The 12,513-nt window shown below is 39.8% G+C and overlaps 1 protein-coding gene across 4 annotated transcripts in view; it reads right to left on the bottom strand.

Moving 5' to 3' along the window:
* Window positions 1–12,513, bottom strand: part of Ctnna2 (catenin alpha 2) — a 1,115,747-nt gene that overhangs the window by 123,482 nt on the left and 979,752 nt on the right. The window lies entirely within an intron of this gene.

The raw sequence follows: 12,513 nt of genomic DNA, 5'->3' as shown, positions 1-12,513 counted from the left end.
ACCAGAAGTATAATGGTATCCTAAAACTTAAGGGGTACTTAGGTCCCTTCCAGGGTACTAGCTGCCCTGAGCATGCCTCCTGGTAGCCATTGCCTCTGATTAACACTCTAAGTGCTTACTCACCTCATCTCTGCAAATGTTCAAGCATCTCTCTCTCACCTTTGCATTCTCATGTGTTTATTCATATTTACTTAAGCCTGATATCACCAACCATGATTTTACCAGATAAAGCTTATTCCAAAATATTAGCTGTTTCAGGGACTAAAAAGCTATGAAGTTGGAAAATATCCCAAAAATGATATCATAGCCTTTTAAAAGCATCCACAAAGAACTTATGCAAACACCCATTAGAGGCAGTATCTCTAGAATATGGACAAAAATCTCCCAAGCATCAACTTAGAAGAAAATGAGAGTATGTAATGAATATGTTGGGGTTTGGTGAGAGGCTACGCTTTTTAAGTGTAGGGTCCATATTACTTATCATATGCCACCAGAGTGGAACCTGGATTAGCTTTTCTTTGAGAGATTCAGATAGAACCTGGCTACTTGAATCCTTGAGCCAAAGAGATGCCTCTATTGGTAACGTGCTTACCATGCAGAATTGAGGACAGAAATTTGGCTCCCCAGCCCCTATGTAAAAGCAGGATGTGGCAGCATTTGCCTACAATCCCAGCACTGGAAAGGCAGAGATGGGGAAAATCTTTGGGGCTAGACAGCTAGCCAGTGTAGCCAATGAGGAATTTAACTTCAGTGAGAAACCTTATCTTAAACAAAAAATGAAAAGCAATTGAAGGAGCTACTAGTGCTATCCTCTGGCCCACACACTCACACACACACAGACACACACACAGAGACACACACACACACACACACACACACACACACAGAGAGAGAGAGAACCAATCACTGACCACAAGCTAATTACAAAGGCATGGTCTGAAGTTCTCAGAAATCTGTCTGTCTGAGATCTACAAAAGCAGAATTTACTGTAAAGGCTCCACAATAATTCCCAATGGTGTCTCGATATTTAAAGCCTGGGCATAATGCACCAATCTGAGATGTGAAAGCCAACTGTATCCTCTCAATGCTGTCCTGCCCTCCTAAATGAAATGGGCATAATGAGTCCAACTCCTTTGATGAGAATGTTTGTAAGATATCAAACACTGAGTGTTCTACAGAAGATTTGTTGCCATCCTTATAATTAAGCGACTCACTACTGCATTTAAGGACATGGTGAGGAAAGTCATTTGACAGAGGATGTCTGCCTGACATTTCAAAGCCTAGTCTGTTATTTTCAGTAAACAATTTGACATTGGCTATAGTAAGCCAGGGAGCAGTTCATCTAGAAACACAGAATGCTTGTCTCAGAAGAGTCCAATTGAATGTTCCTAACCTTATATGCACACTTTAATAGCCCAGGACATTAAATTTAAAACAAGAGATGTCCAAGTCTTAGCCCTATGGGCCTTAGAATGATCTATGGGTTATTTCATTATTTTGCTCACATGACTCAAAATATAGCCAAACCCAAAGCTAAGGACAGCAGACTTGATCCAATGAACCCTTTTTCAGGTGCTATAGATACATCCATTTACCAAAAATGAGTCTGGGCTAAAAACAGTCCCTTGGTTATGTAGCTAATTTTCTTCCAAATTGAGATCAGGTTCTACATCTTTCTATTTTGGTTCTCTGAATGTTTAGCAAGAGCTTTAGAAAATATGGACAACTGATGATCCATTCTCAGGGTCCAGTGTTATTGGAGATTTTAAAGCTCCCCCAGAGAATCCTAATATGCAACACTGGTAGAGAAACATCTTCTCATTCTAAATTTAATCTGAATTTTCTCTAAACTCCTTCAGAACATTTCCAATTGCCAAGGGGTCCCCCTTCCTTTCAGAAAGTTGGGGTTTTTTGTTTTGTTTTGTTTTGTTTTGTTTTGTTTTGTTTTGTTGTTATTATTTTTTTGTATCATGCATCCACCACCATCATCTCTTTAAGGACTTCGCTGGGGAGAAAGTGGTTTTTCTTTTCAATTGCTTTTTAAGTTCACCAGATGCTACATTATGGCCTTTTGCTCTAGGACAAGGATGCTCACCCCACTGTCATTCTAGCACACAAATACAGTGGTGAGGTAACCGTAGCAGCTTTCTGAGTGGCTGGGTGCTAGCTTCTTTAACAAGTGAAATGAAGCTACTGATACTCCCCAGTAGAAGGAGAGAAAGAAAGGTCAGAGGTCCCTTGCTTGCGACCTCAGCCATTTCTTCCTGCCTAGTGCACACACTAAGAGATGACAGATCATATAAGAAGAGATTAACTTCAAAGGGAGCATCATGAAGCAAATTCCAGAAAGTGTTCAACCATGACAGGATAAGACCTTGTGGTGACACAGCTACCTGAGGGTCACTTATAATCCTGTAAGTAACCAATCACCCATCCATGCTTTGTAAGCTAGCCCAATAAATCCATTGGTTTACCAGGTTGGATTTTGATATAATCATACTTTGGTCTGTCTTTAGTTTCATAACTTGGGTAAATAGGTACTTACTCATGACTACCCAGCTAATATGATCCTCCATCATAAAATCTAGCAGATGTGCTTGTTAAACTTGCATTCTGCCTAGAGATCCTAGTTTTGTAAGTCTGTGACGGGCCGATTTCCAGAAAGATCCCCATGCCTATGATCTTGCAATTTCAGACATAACTGGCCTAACTGGAGGCACCTTGAGCTTCACCTAAGAACTTACTGGAGTGCACCCTACGAAACCCTGCCCCTGGCCTTTTCAATCAGACCTCTCAAGTTAGTGTCCAGCCAACTGCATTTTAACTAAGCCTTTGTTCCTGCAGCTCTGAGGCATTCCCACAGACCAACTCTGGTCCCTTTGCTTGATAAATGGTACCAAAATGACACTCTATTGTTCATTGTCCGAGCACAAGAATTTCCCCTGTTGAAAATTATACCCTTTGCTTTCATCTTTAAAAGTATTCCTCGTGTCATCAATTCACATGAGTCTATAAGAGTAAGCAGTTTGCGAGCTTTACCAACACTTTTAATTTAGAGAGGACTAATTACTATCATCAGTCACAAATATTTTGGGTAAGAGTGAGACCCTGTGATTTAACATGAAAGGCACGCTTTTCAGAGCATTGCAGAGTGGTAAAAGACATCTTGGTCATGCTGCTTTCAGATTCTTTACACTCAAATGTAGATATGCTCACATACAATGACCATTATTTATCTCCACCAAACTTGCAATGAAAAATGGTAAAGAAGTGGCAAGAGGAGAAAATAAAGAGACAAATATACAGTCTTTTGTTTTTTGGGTGTTTTTGTTTTTGTTTTTGTCTTCAGAAGTCAGAGACATTTACTTTCCAAGGAGCCCTGAACACAAGGGCAGTGCTTAATCCACTTTCAAAGTTATCAGGGCATTCTATTCTCACAACAGCTACACTCACACCTAAGTTGGCCTGCAGTAGTGCTAGGAGTCCAGCACTTATAAAAAGTGTTATGTGTATTTTCTCAGATCTGCACAAACCCCTGTGAAGTGGGGGCTCTTCTTATTATTCTCATTTTATTGTTAGAAAATATATGAGGCAGAGATATCAGTAACTTTCCCAACATCACAGTAGATAATTAAAAATCAGGTTCAGGGTTGGGGAGATGCTTTGAAAGAAACTGGGCTTGCCACGGCACAAGTGTGATGACATGGACTCAGATGCCACTAAGCTACCTTAATGCTTCTGGAGAGGGGTGGCAAGGGACAGTAATCCCAGAACTAGGGAAGACAGTTCTAACTAGAGATAGAGGATTCCCTGGGACTAGCAAAATTTCCAAATTCCTGATTCAAAGAATGACCATAAAAATAAATAAAGAAAGAAGCAATAAAGTGATAATAAATTATTCTTAATAAATAAGGAAGAAAATTATAAAGGAAGGCAAATTATATCTCCTATGGGGTCATTATCTGTATGTGCACGTGAGTGCATGTGCACCTACACATACATGCACCCATCCACTCACATGAAATATATGCACATGCACGCATCTAACCCCCATGCAAGCAAAACTAAATAATTTTAAAGTAAGGTGAAAAGAACGAAAGTCAGTGTTGAGCTGTAGAGGCCTAACTCAAAAAAACAAAACAAAACAAGACAAACAAACAAACAAACAAACAAAAAAACCTTTTGTAGAATGCTCATTTATTCTTTACTAGTAAATCTCAAGAATACATGTTTTTCCATTTTACAGATGATGAGAGAGGCAGAAGCAATGAAAGGGTCAGGTGCTGCCTGCCCAAATAGTAATGTTAGAAACATCTGGAGCCTGCTCCAGATTCTGGACATGTATATTGTGTCTTTGGCAATATCTCCACTGGGCACAACACTCACCTTCCTTACAGAGACTGAACACCAACTAGGCAACCTTCCCAGATGAAGTGAAAGCCACTGTTTCCTGAACTGCTTAGGCAAACAAGCCCTGATGGCACAGACCTATAATCTGTACTCGATTTGTGCAGCTGAGAAGGTAAGAAGTTTTCAAAGTTCACACTCACCAAGGCTATATATTGAATTCAAGACTAACCTAAACAACATACTAGGACCCTGACTCAGAGACAGAGGAAGTTCATTGTTGGGCTGGCCTTTGAGAACCTACCTCCTAGCTGCTGTTAGACAGACTTCTACTGGTTGCCTTGAAATCAAGATGCAGAACTCTCAGATCCTTCTCCAGTATCATGTCTGTCTGGACACTGCCATGCTTCCTCTCATGATGATAATGAACTGAACTTCTGAACCTCTAAGCCAGCCCCAATTAAATGTTGTCCATTATAAGAGGTACCTTGGTCATGGTGTTTCTTCACAGCAATGAATACCCTAACTAATAGAGTGAGTTACTGGTTCAGTGTCTACCACCCACATACATTAAATAAATAAATAAATAAATAAATAAATAAATAAATAAATAAATAAATAAGATAAAACAACAAAGGTTTAGGAAAAGCTTAAAGTTTACCTGATGGCGGGAACCTAGGCTTGCTAGAACAAAAATCTAGTGTCAGTGTACATTCCATGGGGCAGGCTAACACAAAAGAGAAAGTAATAGCAGGTATTTGACAGTGAGGGTGGAGAGCAGACTTCAAAGGAGAGGTTAAAAAGTCATGTTTGATTGACTTGGAGACATGAGATAAAATGTTCAGCCAGATTCAGGATCACTGGGTTTGAGTATGGTGTCAAATGATTTCCTCCTTACTTCAGGGTCATGGAAGATAGAGAGTTCTGTACAATCCATTCTCATTTGAAGAGGCATTAGCCACTGAAGCCTTAAAGAGTACCATCAAGGGTGTACCTTCCTGGACTCGAGCAACTAGGCCAGAGTAGCACCAGGGCACAATGAACTTGCCTAGACCCTTCAGACAATAAAGGTATCAAAGGGTGAATAGCTAGATCTTCAAATCAAGATAAAAGCTTGAAAATACCTCAGCCAAGTTTCTCTTCTCTTGCCCTTGATTAAACATAGCATTTTTCGAAAGATTTTAATTACATGTGTCTACATGTGTCCATGTGTGGATATGAGCACAAGAGTGCAAGTGCCCAAAGAGACTGGAAGAAGAGTGTGGGAATCCCCTGCAGCTGGAACTACAGACATCTGTCATCCACCCAATTGAAGGGCTGGGGACTGAACTCAAACCCTCTGTAAGAGCAGTATTCACTCTTAACTTCCGAGCCATTGTTACAGCCTCCAAAGGACAATACATTAGATGAATTTTGCACCACATGTTTCACAATACAAGGATAAACAATCATATTGTCTTAGGTGAGTGAGGCCTCTTGGGAGAAGTTTTTTTTTTTTTTTTTTTTTTTTCTGAATAGTGTCGCTTTAAACTTTTCAGCTATGTTTGGGCTAAAGAGACAGAACAGGGCAAACTTGCCCCTAAAAATAGTCAGGTTGTTAGCCTTCCCCCAGAACAGAGTTAATCAGAAGAGCTAATGAGAGGACAGACCTTGTTTCTGCTTTCTGCTCTTCCCTGCTCCTGTAATATAATTCATCACTAAGCTCAGCTCTGAACATCAAAAAGACACGATCTGTTCCTTTAAGCTGCTCAAAGCTCATTTGGTCAACTAGGGCACGAGGAAGCAAATGAACTCAAATAGAAGAGATTTTCCCATAGAAGACTTTACTGACTAGAATGAGAACACGTCATGGAGAGAGCTTGCTTTTAACAAGAGAATTGAAGGGAGCAGATTTTGTTTTAGGAAAAGTTCCAAACTTTTAACCCCCAAATCTTACAGAGAAATAAACTCCAAAATGAGGGAGACAGGAGCAACAAGAGTGAGGGCATGGGAGAGCATTCTATGGGAAGAGAATGGGTTGAGCTGAGTGCCAGAGCGAGAGTGACTGAAGATTTACAGTAGCTGGGTATGATGTAAGGAAAGAATCATCAGATATGGCTAGAAAGGAAAGGTTTCCATGGGATACCACTGTCATTTGCACTGTCAGGCAAGAGCAGAGCTGTAAATAGACAATCTATAGATGCACACAAGCACAATACAGAAAGAATATCTAAAATGTGTGGAAGATAACTTGGAGAACAGAGGTCTGCCTGTAGACTTAGAATGCTGTAGAAAAGAAGAATAATCATCCTCTAAATGCATGGAGAGAAGAGAGAGTTCTTGACTGGTGACTCAGTCGTATGAGGCAGCTTCCCGGACATCAAGTTTACAGAGAAGTTTAGCACATCTTCTATCATGAAGACACTGCCTTGTTCCATCTCCTACAACAGTGCTGTCTTGCCTAACCCAGCCAACAATCTGAAGGCCATCTTCTCTGCATTCTCCACAAACAGCAACTGACAGGGATGCAGCTCACAGGGTTGCAAACCATTCTGTGATTCTCTTTCATAGTTCCCCTCTTCTCTCTTACTGCTTAACTATAAGTCAAGAATTAGTTCACATACCTCAAGGAGGCTTTTCCCAACTGACCTCATATGTCCAACAAGCTCCTCCTTGTATTCTGAAATCTTACAAAAGCTCATAGTTCAAAAATAAAACTATTGACCCCTTCCAAGAGCTGGCCTCCCCAATTATCCCTTATTCTTTTGCACAACAGGGACAAGCCCCTCACAATCCCATACTAACCTTTGCCTGAATGATGGTTCTGAGGATAAAACTGATGTCAAGCCTTCCGGTGTAGAAACAGCTGACCTCACTGGGTGTGTGTGCAGCTTTATACCTTCAGGGCAGGGAGGGTGAGCTCTGTAGAGCCGACACCCTTCCTAGAAGTAAAGTGTAATAAATAGGTACTAGGTGATGTAGACACTGCCACTTAAGCTAAATTTCAGCAATAGGAATAGGCCAATGCCAGTCTTCCCCTTTCCACCTTCTACCTTATAACTTTCTCCTCACTGGCCTGCCATTACCACTGAATCACTACCATTTTCTTCCTTTCACTTTTCTCCCAACTCTGCAGTCATGCTTCTAACATGTCAGCTCTTGGTCTTTCTATTCACAGTTCATATGTATACATCCTTTTTGATTGTTAACCCATCTCTTTCCACTCACCAAGATCTGCCTTACATGTATTGCAGGTACTCAGTCTTGTTGTTGTTGCTGCATTATCATCTTAGCTTTTCTGTCCACACTCACCCATACACGAAGTCTGGCTACATGTATTTTGTTTTAATTTTTTTTTAAATACTTCTCACTAATAGAGATTTTCACCATGTCATCACTATGAACTATAATCATTTTGATACATTTTTTCATCCTGATTTCTGATCTAGTTTTTATTTTATTTTTAAGAATAAAATGAACTATAATAAGATAAAACAAAAACCAAACACATTGAAATAGGACCAAAAGAAACATAAGAGAAAAGATTGCCCCCCCCCCAAGAGACATAGGAAACAGGTGTAGACAGAGAGTCACTTCACTCACATGTTCAGAAATTCCAGGAAGACACAAAACCAGAAGACATAACACATATATGCAAAGAACTTGTACATAAAAAAATTAAAGATAAAACTATAAAAAGAAAAAGCCCCGCGACATGGCACTATGAGACAAAACTGTTGTGCTGTTGTTGTTCGTTTTTCTGTTGGCCACCTACTCCTGGGCATGCAGCCTACCACAGACAGTCAATTGTTCCCCTAGTGAGATAACATTGGTAAAAGCACGATTTTCATTTGCAAGTGGTTATTAATTGGAATAGATTCTGGGATGGGGTGGGGGCATTTGTCAACTTCTGCTTTCAGCTCTAGAACCCCATGTGGTACAGACCAGTGTAGGCCCCCATGCACACTGCCACAGTCTAGGGGAGTTCCTTTGTGAATTGGTCCTATTTTGTTTAAAAGGCCTTGTTTCTGTCTTGTTCTCCATCCCCTTTGGTTTTATACCCTTTTTGCTTCCTTTTCCTCAGGGTTCCCTGAGCCATGAGGGGAGTGATTTAATGAAGATATTCCTTTTAAGGCTATATGCACCATGGACTCTCCATCTCTGGATACTGTCTCAGGGTGTGTCTCTGTATTTTTTCTCATTTGCTGCTAAAGGAAGCCTCTCTGATGGTGGACAATAATAGACACTGGTCTATGAGTATAGTAGAATATTGTTAGGAATCATTTTATTGTCATATTTCTTCAGCAAAACAGTAGAACTTGGATTTCCCCTAGGTCCCTGGCCTATCTAGTCTCAGTTCGTAGTCATGCAATCTGCATTAGGTATGGGTTCCATCTGGAAGAGTGGGCCTCAAGTCAAATCAGATATTTGTTGATTATATGCCCATAAGTTTTTGATATCATTGCCTTGGCAGGTAGGACACCATTGTAAATCAAATAGTTTGTAGCTGTGTTGGTGTTTACTGCTATCTTTTTATAGCATGCAAAGTACCCTCAAGTACCAAGAACACCAGCCTATAAAGGTGAAGTAGGTTGCAGTTAGATTCCTCTATGTTCAGGACACTGTGTAGGTGTTGTCTTCTGTCTTGCTGTCAGAGTCATCCACAGCCTTGGCAACAGCCTGTTGTTTGGGGATTCCCATAAAACTCCTTTGGCCAACAACGTAATTAGCTATAACCTATTCCAAGTAGCTCCATTTGGTGATGAAATGTCCAGCTGGGGCTCCATCTCCCCCATTATCTGACAACTTCATTTTTCTCACCTCCATATGTGTATATATTTTAGGGAGTTTTTGCTGTATTAAATTTTCGTATAGTTATTTAACTTACATGTTTGTGAATGTTGTACCTGCATATACAGGTGCCCAGGGATCAAAAGTGGTTGCTGCATCCTATGAAACTGGAATTATGAATGGTTGTGAAACAATGTGTGGGCACTAGGAACTGATTCCAGGTCTTTCTTAAGAGCAACTAAGGCTCTTTACCATTGAACTATATCTCTAGCCTTGGGACTTTTGTACCCTTAATGTGATTCCTCAGTGTAGGAAAGTCCTCTAACAACTACTACCCAATCATCTCAGATAATGCCCCCTTTCTCTTTTCTCTACTCAATCTCACTACTACCTAAGGACAAGTCTCCTAGTTACACAGACTGTGAAGCCAAGATCTTACTCAAGGTTTATACAGGTCCTGGCACTTATATCTACAAAGTATCTCCACTTATTTCTTTCTCTCGTCCCTTCCTACTGTCCTAATTTAAATGTTGATCAGCAGTCACTGATTATCAGTGTAGTGGCTATTCCATCTATTTTATATAGCTTCTCAGTCCTCCATTGTCTGTTCCCATCCTGGTTCTCCAGATTATCCACTACAATGTCCCTTCATATGCATCCTAACTTACAGCATAGGACCAGAGCAATCTAGGCCCAGTAATATAAACTCTAAATATATCACTTGTTAAGTTGAAGGAGAAAGATCAAGAATTCAAAGGCTGAAGTACATAGTGTTCAAGGTAACCCTGTGCTACAAGAAACCCTGTCTCAAAACAAACAAGACCACACCACTCAAAAACCTTGTCTTTTGAGCTTCCTATTTTGCAGATGTTTGAGAACAGTCGAGGACCACAGACCTAGCCAATCTCTCTGTTGGAGCCAATATTCTACATTGAGTATGGCCTTGGAAAGAGTTTGTATCTCTGTAATTTGAGCTTGATATCCCTTTAGAACCAAAACACTTGACTTAAACACAGAAGTCAAGGATGCTTGGTATGGAATTTCCAGAATGAAAAGGAGACAGATAACACAATTTAGTAATAAAAATGATAAATGACTAATCATATGAAGTTATATATAAATATATATTGAAAGAGAGAGATACTGCACTTGTTATCCCTGCTGTTTTTACTTACTGTACTCCCTAGAGCTATTACATTCATCTCCCATGACAAGTCTGAAGTCATTTACTCTTGGTTTATTTTGCAAGTGTATGAGTTCCCCATTCCTTCTTCAACAGAATCAGTTGCTTGAAATATTATCAACTTATTATCTGACATTTCTGAAGGTCCTAAGTCTCTGTTCCTTTCTGGAACTCCAAGACAGATGGTTTCTTCTCCTTCTCTGGTTTCTAGAGGCTGCTCACATTTGGCTTGTTGATCCTTCTGTGCTCAAGCCCACTGGCAGTCAGTCAAATTTTCCTGCTATGCCATTACTCTGAACCTTTCCTTAATCTCTCTCTCCCTCACTTATGAGGAGCTTTGCAACCATATTGGGGATGACTATGTAAAGCCAAACCCATTTTTCCTTAAACTCAGATGATCAGCAACTTGAATTCTACTTGTAATTTAATTCCCTTTGAAACAAAAATAGTATAATCCTACACACACACACACACACACACACCCTACTCAGAGTTTAGGAAAGACCTAGCTCCTTTAACTGCAAAGTGTCTTTCCTAGAGGTAGTATATTCATTTCTTTTAACTAAAGACATGTGGCTATTAGTCCATATCAACAGTTTTCTGCAAAAATATCTTCCCTCTAATATACATGTATTGATCCTGTTAACTATGCTATATCAATATCTATGCTATGTATATTAGTCAGATATTAAAGTTTGATTTAGTAATTTTCAGTCCACAGGTGTGCCTCTATGTCTAACACCTCTCATTTCTATTTTAATAGCCTTCCTGGTAGAGGATGAATGAGGGGCTTGAGAGAGACACAAGGAGAAGTCCCATAAATGTGGGAAAAGAAACTTCTGTATAAGTTCTATTTTATTGCTGTGATAAAGATCATGATCAAGGCAACTTATAGAAGAAATAGTTTATTTGGGCTTAATTCTCAAGAATTCATGTTCATGATGGACTAGCAAAGGCAGTAGGAAGCAGGCACAGTAGCAGTGGCAGGATACTGGGGACTGACACCCCGATTCACAAGCACAAAGTAGAGAGAGAGCAAAACAGAAATGGCAAATGTCTTTAAACTGTCAAACCTTCCCCCTAGTGACATCCAGAAAGATCATACTTTCTAAACTCCCAATAAGGGCTGCCAAATGTGAAACAAGTGTTCAAGTCCTCAAGACTATGGGATAAGTTGATAAGTCAAAGTGCCAACTTCTAAGCACTAGTACCCTGATTCCATGATAGACTCCAACCTAGAAAGGACAACTGACTCTATGGATAAAAAGTGACAGACATAAACAGTCTCCTAGGTTGTGCAGAACATGTTGTTCCAAAGCTTGGTTTCAAGAGTGTCACTTCCAACAACTGAAGACATTTCTCCTTATGTGCGTGTATTGTATGTGCCTAAGTTCTCTAGGAAAAGAAAACGTAAAGAATTAAGTATAAATAAATATTACACACACACACACACAAATATATATATATATATATATTCTAAATATATATATATATATTCTAAATATATATATATATTCTACCACCATAAGGTGTAGCCTAGAGGCTAAAGTGGCCCTCTCCACTGAAAAGATCCAGTCTAAATGTGGGTTATTCCTACTTCAAACAATTTAATTATGAAAAATCCTTCAGAGGTATACCCAGCCACTTGGGTTTTAATTAATTTCAGATGTAGTGAAGTAGACAACCAAGAATAGCCATCACATGTATCTAATGAGTAGTTAGGCCTCCTTGGACCTAGTTATTTCAATAAAGTCCCAGCAGTTATTCTAAGGCCACTGAGCTGAGAGCTTCTTTAGTAGGAGAGGGAAGATACAAGATCTTAGTTCTTCCCTACACTCTATGGAAACATCACCAACCCAGCAAGTCAGCCTTTGAATAATTTTGAAACTTTCTGGGACACAGAGTCCAGGGGAGGTCAGGACAGAGCAGGTCAATGAATCATTTCCAGACTATTATTATCTAAAGCTCAAAGCTGTGGTCAGGCCACCTGCTGGGGAGTGACAAGCCTGTTCCCAATACTTCTACAGTATAGAGGCATTTTTTTTAAATGACTCATGAGTTAAGGCCAGAAGGGGATTTAGAGAACATCTAACTGGAGAACTCTAGGTGGGAGTTTTCTCTGATGTGCTTTCTGCTCAACTGTGACCAAAGCACAAAGCTACCAATTTAAAGACCTTGCTTGTCTAGATTTTGTAAAGGGTTTCTATGTTTAT

This window comes from Mus caroli, unplaced genomic scaffold (genome assembly GCF_978045245.1).
Source record: "Mus caroli unplaced genomic scaffold, Mus_caroli_1 scaffold_7, whole genome shotgun sequence".
NCBI classification, from domain to species: Eukaryota; Metazoa; Chordata; class Mammalia; order Rodentia; family Muridae; genus Mus; species Mus caroli.
Note: the sequence above shows the minus strand (reverse complement) of the source record. Positions and strands in the feature narration are given on the sequence as shown.